Here is an 8,938-nt window from a genome sequence, read left to right as displayed (position 1 = left end):
TGTGGTGAGGGTTAAGCAGGTTAATGTCTGTGAAGCTTTCGAAATGTACTTACCATAAAAAGTCAATGCTCTATAAGTATATGTTGAGCCAAATACATAACTAAAACTCAAACCTAGCTCATCTGTACTTTGCTCTTCCTGCCCCTGGCATTCAAAACTGCTGAAATGGCAGTTAATGTTATGCCAAAGATCAGCTGGGCTGAAATACCAACTCTGGAAGCTAAAAACACATAGTCGTCCCTCTCGCATCTTTTGGTCTCTGCCCATGGATGGTCTCGGAGGCTACCAAGGCTCCATACAGTACTCAGTCCTCTGGTTCTGTTCCCAGGATCCCTGTCTTGCCTTGGTGGCAATGATTACCTCACCTACCTTCTATCTCAGCTCCTCCCTTACCTCTTTATCTCGAAACCAATGTCTTTAGTCATCAGTTTGGGGGACATAAACCCAAGTTGGCAACAGGCCTGAAGTGGTAAGCAATGTTTCAGGGTGGGGAGGATGAATGGTTAAGAGTCCTTGTATAAAAGATGTTTGGAAGGTCACTGGAGTCTTGCTATGGCCTGTGCAGGCAGTCCATCTCTTCTTGTTTTACTTTTTGGTCCAAGGCTCACCTCAAGGCCAGATTCTGAAAGTGGAGAGGTTCTTCTTCAGGGTCTCTCCTGCTCATGCCTCTTTTTTGCACCCTGATATCTCCCTAGGGTTGTCACCCTACCTTTCCATCCAGGTCTGCCCTCTTTGGGCACCAATGCCTGCAATCAGAATGCACCTACCCGACTTTGCATTTTTTCCTACTTGGTGACAGTAGGTGTCCTGAGTCACAGTTCAGATCATAATAACAAACCATTTCATGTATGTAACTGAGAAAATGCATGTAAAGGAATTGGCTTCCAAGCAGCTCTGCGGCGGGCCACTCTGGAAGAGTGCAATGCAAGGGAAGCCTGAAAAGTGAAGTGAGAGCCAGCAGGCCAGAGTGGCAGAGGGCATCCTGGTAGCCTTGTGGAGCAGCAGGGGCACAAACATTAACAGAATAGGTGCAGAAATAACACTGCAGGCAGTGGTCATGAGGAGGGTCAGTAGTCATGGGGCCGATTAGTGGCAACAATGTTGCCTGAGAGGGCACAGGCAGGCAGTGCCATGGCAGCAGAAAAGTCAGAGACCTGAGGGGACTCTGAGCACTGTGAAACACCCTGCTAGGGATGTTTCAAGATACTGAGGATGAAATCTTGAAAGGGGGCCTGAGGTCCTACAGTTATGCAGGTGGGAAAGAGACTTCAATCTAATTTTGATGTGACCTTAAAGACTGAAAGACTGTACACCCTTGACCATGTAGCATAGCATGTGACCACCCTTTCCCACCCTTTCATTAGGTTTGTTAACCATGTTGGGAGACAGGTGGGATCCTCACTTGCAGAAGAGGAGACAAGCTGGAGAAGTATAATGGCTTGGCCCAGGTCCAATGGCAGAACTGGGACTCAAATCTGAGTCTGCAGGGCTTCAGAGCCCCTGATCCCTCATTGGGCCTCACAGTTGCCGTCATCTGAAGTTCTTCAATGGCTCCTACTATCCTCAGGATAGAAGTCAATCTATTTCAGTGGTTAAAGCCTCCCTTTAATAGAGTCTAGCTCAAAAGTCACCTCATCCACTAAGCCCTGACTTCTGGCTCAAATTCATCCTTTCATCATGGGGGCCCCCATAATATTTTGCTTTAGCTTCTATTTTAAAAGCTTTGCATTAATCCTCTGTTGTCTTGACTCTCTCTCCTATGTCATCTGTCCCTGAGTACAGGAGCTTGCTTTTATAAATCTTTGCATGCATCGAAGCATCCAGGACAGAGCCTAGCAAAGTGGGCTCAACACAAGTTTGGATAATTGACACTGAACCTCAACAACTGCTAACCTGAAAGGAATGTCCTTCATGCCCTTGATGGGGGTGGTGGCAATTGTCTAGCTCCCAGAAGACTGTCATAGTGTTGTTGGGTACCCCTTCCATCACTTATGCCCTGCTTTGACAAAAACTCAGCCACGCCTGAGTTGTGTGGTGTGTGTGTGTGTGTGTGTGTAAGGGTTGGCCACAGGGTGGGGACAAGAGTTCCTTTCATGGAAGCTGGTCTTTGTTGTGGCAACCCAGGATCACTCCAGCCAGTCAACCAGGCAGCCAGAAGAGAGGTTATCTTCTCACAGTGAGGGTTGGACTTCCTTTTGCTGATATTGGTGGAGCCAGAGGGCAGCTCCTTTCAGGCTGCTCTCAGCTGCCTATAGCTCCTCCTCTTCATAGAATAAGTTGGTGGTTATGGGCTAGGAACTTTGTTAGGGAGACACAGTGGCCTGGTTGAAACTCCATGTGAGGCAGTTAGCTTGGTTTGGTTCTGTGGGCACAGACTAAATCAGGTTCTGGGCCCTGGCTGAGTCCTAAGCCCAGCCAGTCATGTTACGAACCTATACTTCCCACTCAGAGATCTTGTGTTACTCAAAGATGCGTGGCTAAAACACTCCTGTGGCTCACCAAGGTTCTAGTCAATATTACTCAAGTCTCCATTTGGTAGTTCTTTGGCATTTTCTCAATCATTTAATCTAGTAACCTGATCCTTTTACTTTTCCTTCATCTTATGCCTCTCTCCTCACCATTGTCACTCTAGCCATACTGCCTTTCTTTCAGCCTCTCTTATTTTCCAAGCTCCCTCTACCACAGGACTTTTTGCCTGTTCTTTTTCTTCTACCTGCAATGCCCTTCCTCCCTCTCTTGCCCTGTCAACTCCTTCTCCTTCAAGTCTCCTCAACTGTCACTTCATTTGAGAAGCTCTCCCTTACCCCTTGGCTAGGTCAAATTTCCCTATTAGTTCTCTTACTGATTTTGTCACAGTTCCCATTATCTGCCTCCCAACACTTCCTCAGTCATGTAGGGCAGCCGTCCTCAAACTTTTTGCCACCAGGGACCTGTGCTCCTATGAGAATCTAACGTCTGATGATCTGAGATGGAACTGAGGCTGTGATGCTAGCACTGGGGAGAGGCTGCAAGTACAGATGAAGCTTTGCTGGCTCGCCAGCCGCTCGCCTCCTGCTGTGTGGCCTGGTTCCTAATGGGCCACCGACTGGTACCGGTCTGTGGCCCGGGAGTTGGGGACCCCTGATGTAGAGGATCATGGTAATCAGCTCAGGGCTGCTTTTCCCCTACATATCTGCCATTACGCTGGGTGACATCAAGGTTCCTGTCAAACAATTCATCTCATGTTTTAGTTCTTCAAGTTCAAAGTCCCTCAGTTCAAAGCCCTTTCTCCACTCCTTCCCAATTTCTCACACCACAAGCATCACCTTGTACCTTAGTATCGTTGGAACCACAGTCCTCTGATATACTGAACTCCAACCTCTTGTTTTCTGATCACATTCTCCCTTCCTTCTGGCAAAAGTCCTACCTTCCTCATTCCTATTACACCTGTTTTTTGACCTCACTGAAACTTCCTGTTACCCTATACTCCTCCTCTCCATTTATCAGTATCCCCTGGCTCACTTACCTCCCTATTTGGTCCAAACTGCAAAACCAATCACCAAACTTCCCTTTTACTAGCACATTTAACTCTCCTGTCTCTTTGTCCTTCCACTACATCCATCCTGCTACTCTCCAACCTTAAGTAAAACATGCTCCCACCCTAAGGCCTTTGCGCATACTGTTCCCACTAATAGGAATGCGCTTTTTTCCAGATATCATTATGGGTCACCTCACTTCATTCAGATCTCCATTTGAACATTACCTCTGTAGAGAAGCTTTTCTTGATTTCAGTACTTAAACAGTGCCTGTGTCATTCTTTATTCCCTTATTCTGCTTTATTTATTCTTGAGAGCATTTACCTGACTTTATATTATATACTTGTTTGTATATTTTTTGCCCATCTCCCTCCCTAGTATGCATGCTCTATGAAAGCAGGTATCCTATTTATTTTGTTCACTGCTGTATTGCAGAGCTTAGAACACTTCCTGGCATTTGATAGGCACTCATAATATTTGGTGGGTAAATGAGTGAACCCCAGGGCATTCGAACCATCTGTCTCCTCCACAGGCAAAAATATCACAACTCTGTGGGTTGGAGTCACTCCAAATTCATGATGTCCAAACTTGGCAGGTTTCTTGAAATGCCTGGCAATGTTTCTACTCGTTCTGAGTTGGCTCCCTTTCCCATTGCCCTCGTAGACCATTCCAGACCTTTACCCTTCTTCAAACCCCTACCTTGCCTACAGTCCATGACCAATGGACATTTAGGTTTCTGACTTTGCATTATTTCAAACAAGTGCACTGAAAATCTGTGCACACATCGAAGGACTTATCTAGGATCTACTTCCTAGAAGTAGAAAAGTGTACATTTTTTTAATTTAGTAGATTCTGCTAAATTTCTCTCCAAGAAAAGCTGTACCAGTTCACATTCCTACTAACAGGGCATAAAAAGAACTGTTTCCACAATCTCTTCAAAGCTGGATATCATTAATGTTCTAAAATTTTGTCAACTTGATGGGTGAAAATTGGCTCTTTGTTATTTCATTTGTGCTTACCTGATTGCTAATAAAGGTTGAGTATGTTTTTATGTTTTATTTGTCTTTTATTTTTAAAACTCTGAGTACCTGTTCCTTTCCTTAACCAATTTTCCTATTTGGTTGTTTGTCTTTTTCTTATTGATTTAAAAAGGAGATCTTTATGTAGCTTGCATAGTTGTCCTTTACCTGTTTGACACATTACAAATATTTATATATCACAAATTTTTTTTCTCTTTCAGCTTTGTTTGTTTTTTTATTAAAAAGTTGTTATGTAGTCAAAAATCTATCACGATATTATTTTATAATTTATAGACTTTATGACTTACTTGAAAAGGAAATATTATCCTATATTCTCTTATAGAGTTTTAGATTATTTTTAGTGAGTACACGTGTGTTTAGCTCATTATTCCATTTAGACTTTATGTTTGGATATGATAAGAGGTACATATCCAACAGTATTTTTTTTTCCCAGTTCAACAACTAATTGTCCCAACACCATTGATTGGCTAGTATAGTTTTCCTCATTAGTTTGCAAAGCCTTAATTAGCATATATTATATTTGCTCACATACATGGGACTGTACTAGACTCTCTGTTTTATTCCATTGATCTCTTTGTCACTGTGCCAACATCATATTGTTTTAATTACTATAGTCTGTGTTATGTTTTGAGAGCTGGTAGTGCAAGCCTTACTCTGCTATTTTAAAATATTTCTTTTTCATAATTACATATTTTCTTCTCTAGATGATCTCAAGATCAGCTCCTCAACTCCTATAAAAATCTATGTTATGATTCAAGTTGAGATTGCATTAAATGTATGGACTAATCTGGAGAATATCTATTTTTATAAAGCTGAGTATTTTTATCCTGGAACATACCATGTCTTTTTATTGATTCAAGTATTTTAAGCCCTTCAGTCAAGTTTTCCATCCTCATACACACTCACTACGGGTGGCCTGATTTTAGGCCCTACCGTTCCACTATAGGTGCTCTTCTTAAAATCACCAATGACCATTGGGGTATTCTCCCATTGAGAGTAGAGGACTGTATCTTCTCCCTTTGAAGCTTGGAGGGTTTTGTGACTATTTTGACAGCATATGGTGAAAGTGACACCATGTGGATTCTGAGGCTAGGTAAGAAAAAGTGATACAGTTCCTTGCCTTGTTTGCCGGAATGTTGTTCTTTTTTGCTTTTTTTTTTTAATTGAGGTGACATTCACATAACATAAAATTAACCATTTTAAAGTAAACAATGCAATAGCATTTAGTACATTCGCAACATTGTGCAACCACCACCTCTATCTAGCTCCAAAACATTTTCACTACTTTAAAATGAAACTTTGTACCTTTAAGCAGTTACTCCCCATTCCTCCTCTCTTCTTTCTGCCTCTGGCAACCACATATCGGCTTTCTGTCTGTAGATTTACTTATTCTCGGCATTTCATATAAATGGAATCATGAGTTATGTGACCTTTTGTCACATAATTGTTGCTTTCAATTAGCATAATGTCTTCAAGGTTCATCCAAGTTGTAACATATATCAGTACTTCATTTTTTTAATGGCTAAATAATATTCCATTGTATGGCTATATCACAATTTGTTCACCCATTCATCCACTGATGGAAATTTGGGTTGTTTCTACCTTTTGGCCATTGTGAAGAGTGCAACTATCAACATTCATGTACAAGTTTTTTTTCAACATCTGTTTACAATTCTTTTGGGTATATACATAAGAGCGGAATTGCTGGGTCATATGGTAATTCCATTTAACTTTTTGAGGAATCAGCAAACTGTTTTCCACAAAATTTTACATTCCTACTAGGAATATATAAAGGTTTCAATTTCTCCACAGCCTTGCCAACATTTGTTATTTCTCATTTTAAAAAAAAGTGGCATCTTAATGAGTGCAAAGTGATATCTTATGGCTTTGATATGTATTTTCCTAATGACTAATAATGTTATTCACCTTTTCATGTGAATGTAGGCCATTAGCCTATCTTTTTTGGAAAAATATCTATTGAAGTCCTTTGTCCATTTTCAAATTAGTTTTTTTCTTGTTGAGTTGTGAGAGATTTTAAAAATATTTTCTGGAAAGTAATTCTTTATCAGATACATGGTTTGCAAATATTTTGTCCCATTCCGTAGACAATCTTTTTTTTTTTAGATTAATTATTATTATTTTTAATGGTCCAATCTCTTTATTTATATGTGCTTATTTCTAAAAATTAATTAATTATTTTTATGGTGACATTGATAAAGAAATCCAATAAGTTTCACCTGTACATTTAACAATAAGGCATATACATATATATGTGTATATATATATATGTGTGTGCATATATATATGTGTATATATATGTATATATATATAGATATATATATATAGATATATATTTAAACTGTGTGTTCACCTCCCAATGTTACATTTCTTTCTGTCACCACATAAATAATTAATTATTTATGATGACATTGGTTAACGAAATCCAGTAAGTTTTAGCTGTAGATTTTAACAGTAAGGCATACATATATATATTGTATTGTGTGTTCACATCTCATAGTTAGATTTCATTCTGTCACCACATATTTAACCCCTTTTACCCCATCTATCTCCACCCTCTCCCCTATCTTCTGGTAACCACTAGCTTATCGTTTATGTCCATGAGTCTCTATTTGTTTGTCCTGTTTGTTTGTTGCTTTCAGGTTTATATCTCACATATATGATATCATGTGATTTTCAACCTATTCTGTTTGGCTTATTTCGCTTAGTATGATTATTTCAAGGTCTATCCATGTTGTTACAAATGGCAGTATTTCATCTCTTCATATGGCTGAGTAATATTCCATTGTATATAGGTACCACAGCTTCTTTAACCAATCATCTATCATAGGACTTTGGTTGCTTCCATTTCCTGGCCACTGTGAATAATGTTGCTATGAACATCGGTGTGAAAACCTCTTTTTGAATATGAGTTTTAGTCTTTGGGGTAAATACCCAGTAGAGGGATTGCTGGATCATATAGTAGGTCAATTCTTAGTTTTTTCTGGAACCTCCACACTATTTTCCATAGTGGCCATACCAATTTACAGTCCCACCGGCAGTTTATGAGGGTTCCTTTTTCTCCACATCTCTACAATATTTGCTATTACTTGTCCTGTTGATTATAGACATTCTAACAGGTGTGAGATGGTGTCTCACTGTGGTTTTGATTTTCATTCCCCTAATACCTAGAGATATTGGGCATCTTTTCATATATTTGTTGGCCATATGTATGTCCTCTAGGGAGAAGTGTCTGTTCAGGTCCTCTGCCCATTTTTTGATTAGAACGTTTGTTTGTTGTTGTTGTTGTTGTTATTGAGTCATATGAGTTCTCTGTATATTTTGGATATTAGGCCCTAATTGGAGGTGTTGCTTGCAAATATATTTTCCCATTAGGAGGTTGCCTCTATACCTTGTTGATGGTTTCTTTTGCTGAGCAGAAGCTTTTTAGTTTGATGTAGTCTCATTCATTTATTTTAGCTTTTACTTCCCTTGCTTTTGAGGTGAAATTCATAAAATCCTCTTTAAGCCCAAGGACCTTGAATTTACTTCCTATATTTCCTTCTATGTATTTTATGGTTTTAGGTCTTATATTCAGGTCCTTAATCAATTTTGAGTTAATTTTGGTGTGTGGCGATAGACAACAGTCTAATTTCATTCTTTTGCAGGTGACTTTCCAGTTTTCCCAGCACCATTTATTGAAGAGACTTTCCTCTCTCCACTGTATATTTTTGGTGTTTTTGTCAAAAATTATTTGCTCATGCAAATATGGATTTACTCTTGGACTCTTGATCTGTTCCAGTGGTACGTGTCTCTATTTTTCTGCCAATACCATGCCTTTTTGATTACTGTCGCTTTGCAGTATGATTTGAAGTCGGGCTTAGTGGTGCCTCCAGCCTCGTTCTTTTTTCTCAGGATAGCTTTGGAAATTTGGGGACTTTTGTGCTTCCATACAAATGTGCTGATTTTATGTTCTATTTCTTTAAAAAATGCTGATGGGATTTTGATGGGGATTGCATTAAATCTGTATAATGCTTTAGGTAACATGGTCATTTTAACTATGTTGATTCTTCCAATACAACAATATGAAATATCTTTCCATTTCTTTGTATCTTCTTCATTTTCTTTTAATAGGGTCTTATAGTTTTCATTATATAGGTCCTTCACATGTTTCATTAGATTTATTCCTAGGTATTTGATTCTTTTTGTTGCAATTGCGAAGGGAATTATTTTTTCCACTTCTTTTTCTGACACTTCATTATTAGAGTATAGGAACGCTATGGATTTTTGAACATTGATTTTGTATCCAGAAGCTTTCCTGTTTTTGCTTGTTTCTAGTAGTGTTCTTGTGGAATCTTTAGGGTTTTCTATATATAGAATCATGTC

This window comes from Pteropus vampyrus, unplaced genomic scaffold, assembly GCF_000151845.1.
Source record: "Pteropus vampyrus isolate Shadow unplaced genomic scaffold, Pvam_2.0 Scaffold566, whole genome shotgun sequence".
Taxonomy (NCBI): Eukaryota; Metazoa; Chordata; class Mammalia; order Chiroptera; family Pteropodidae; genus Pteropus; species Pteropus vampyrus.
This window is presented reverse-complemented; position numbering follows the sequence as displayed.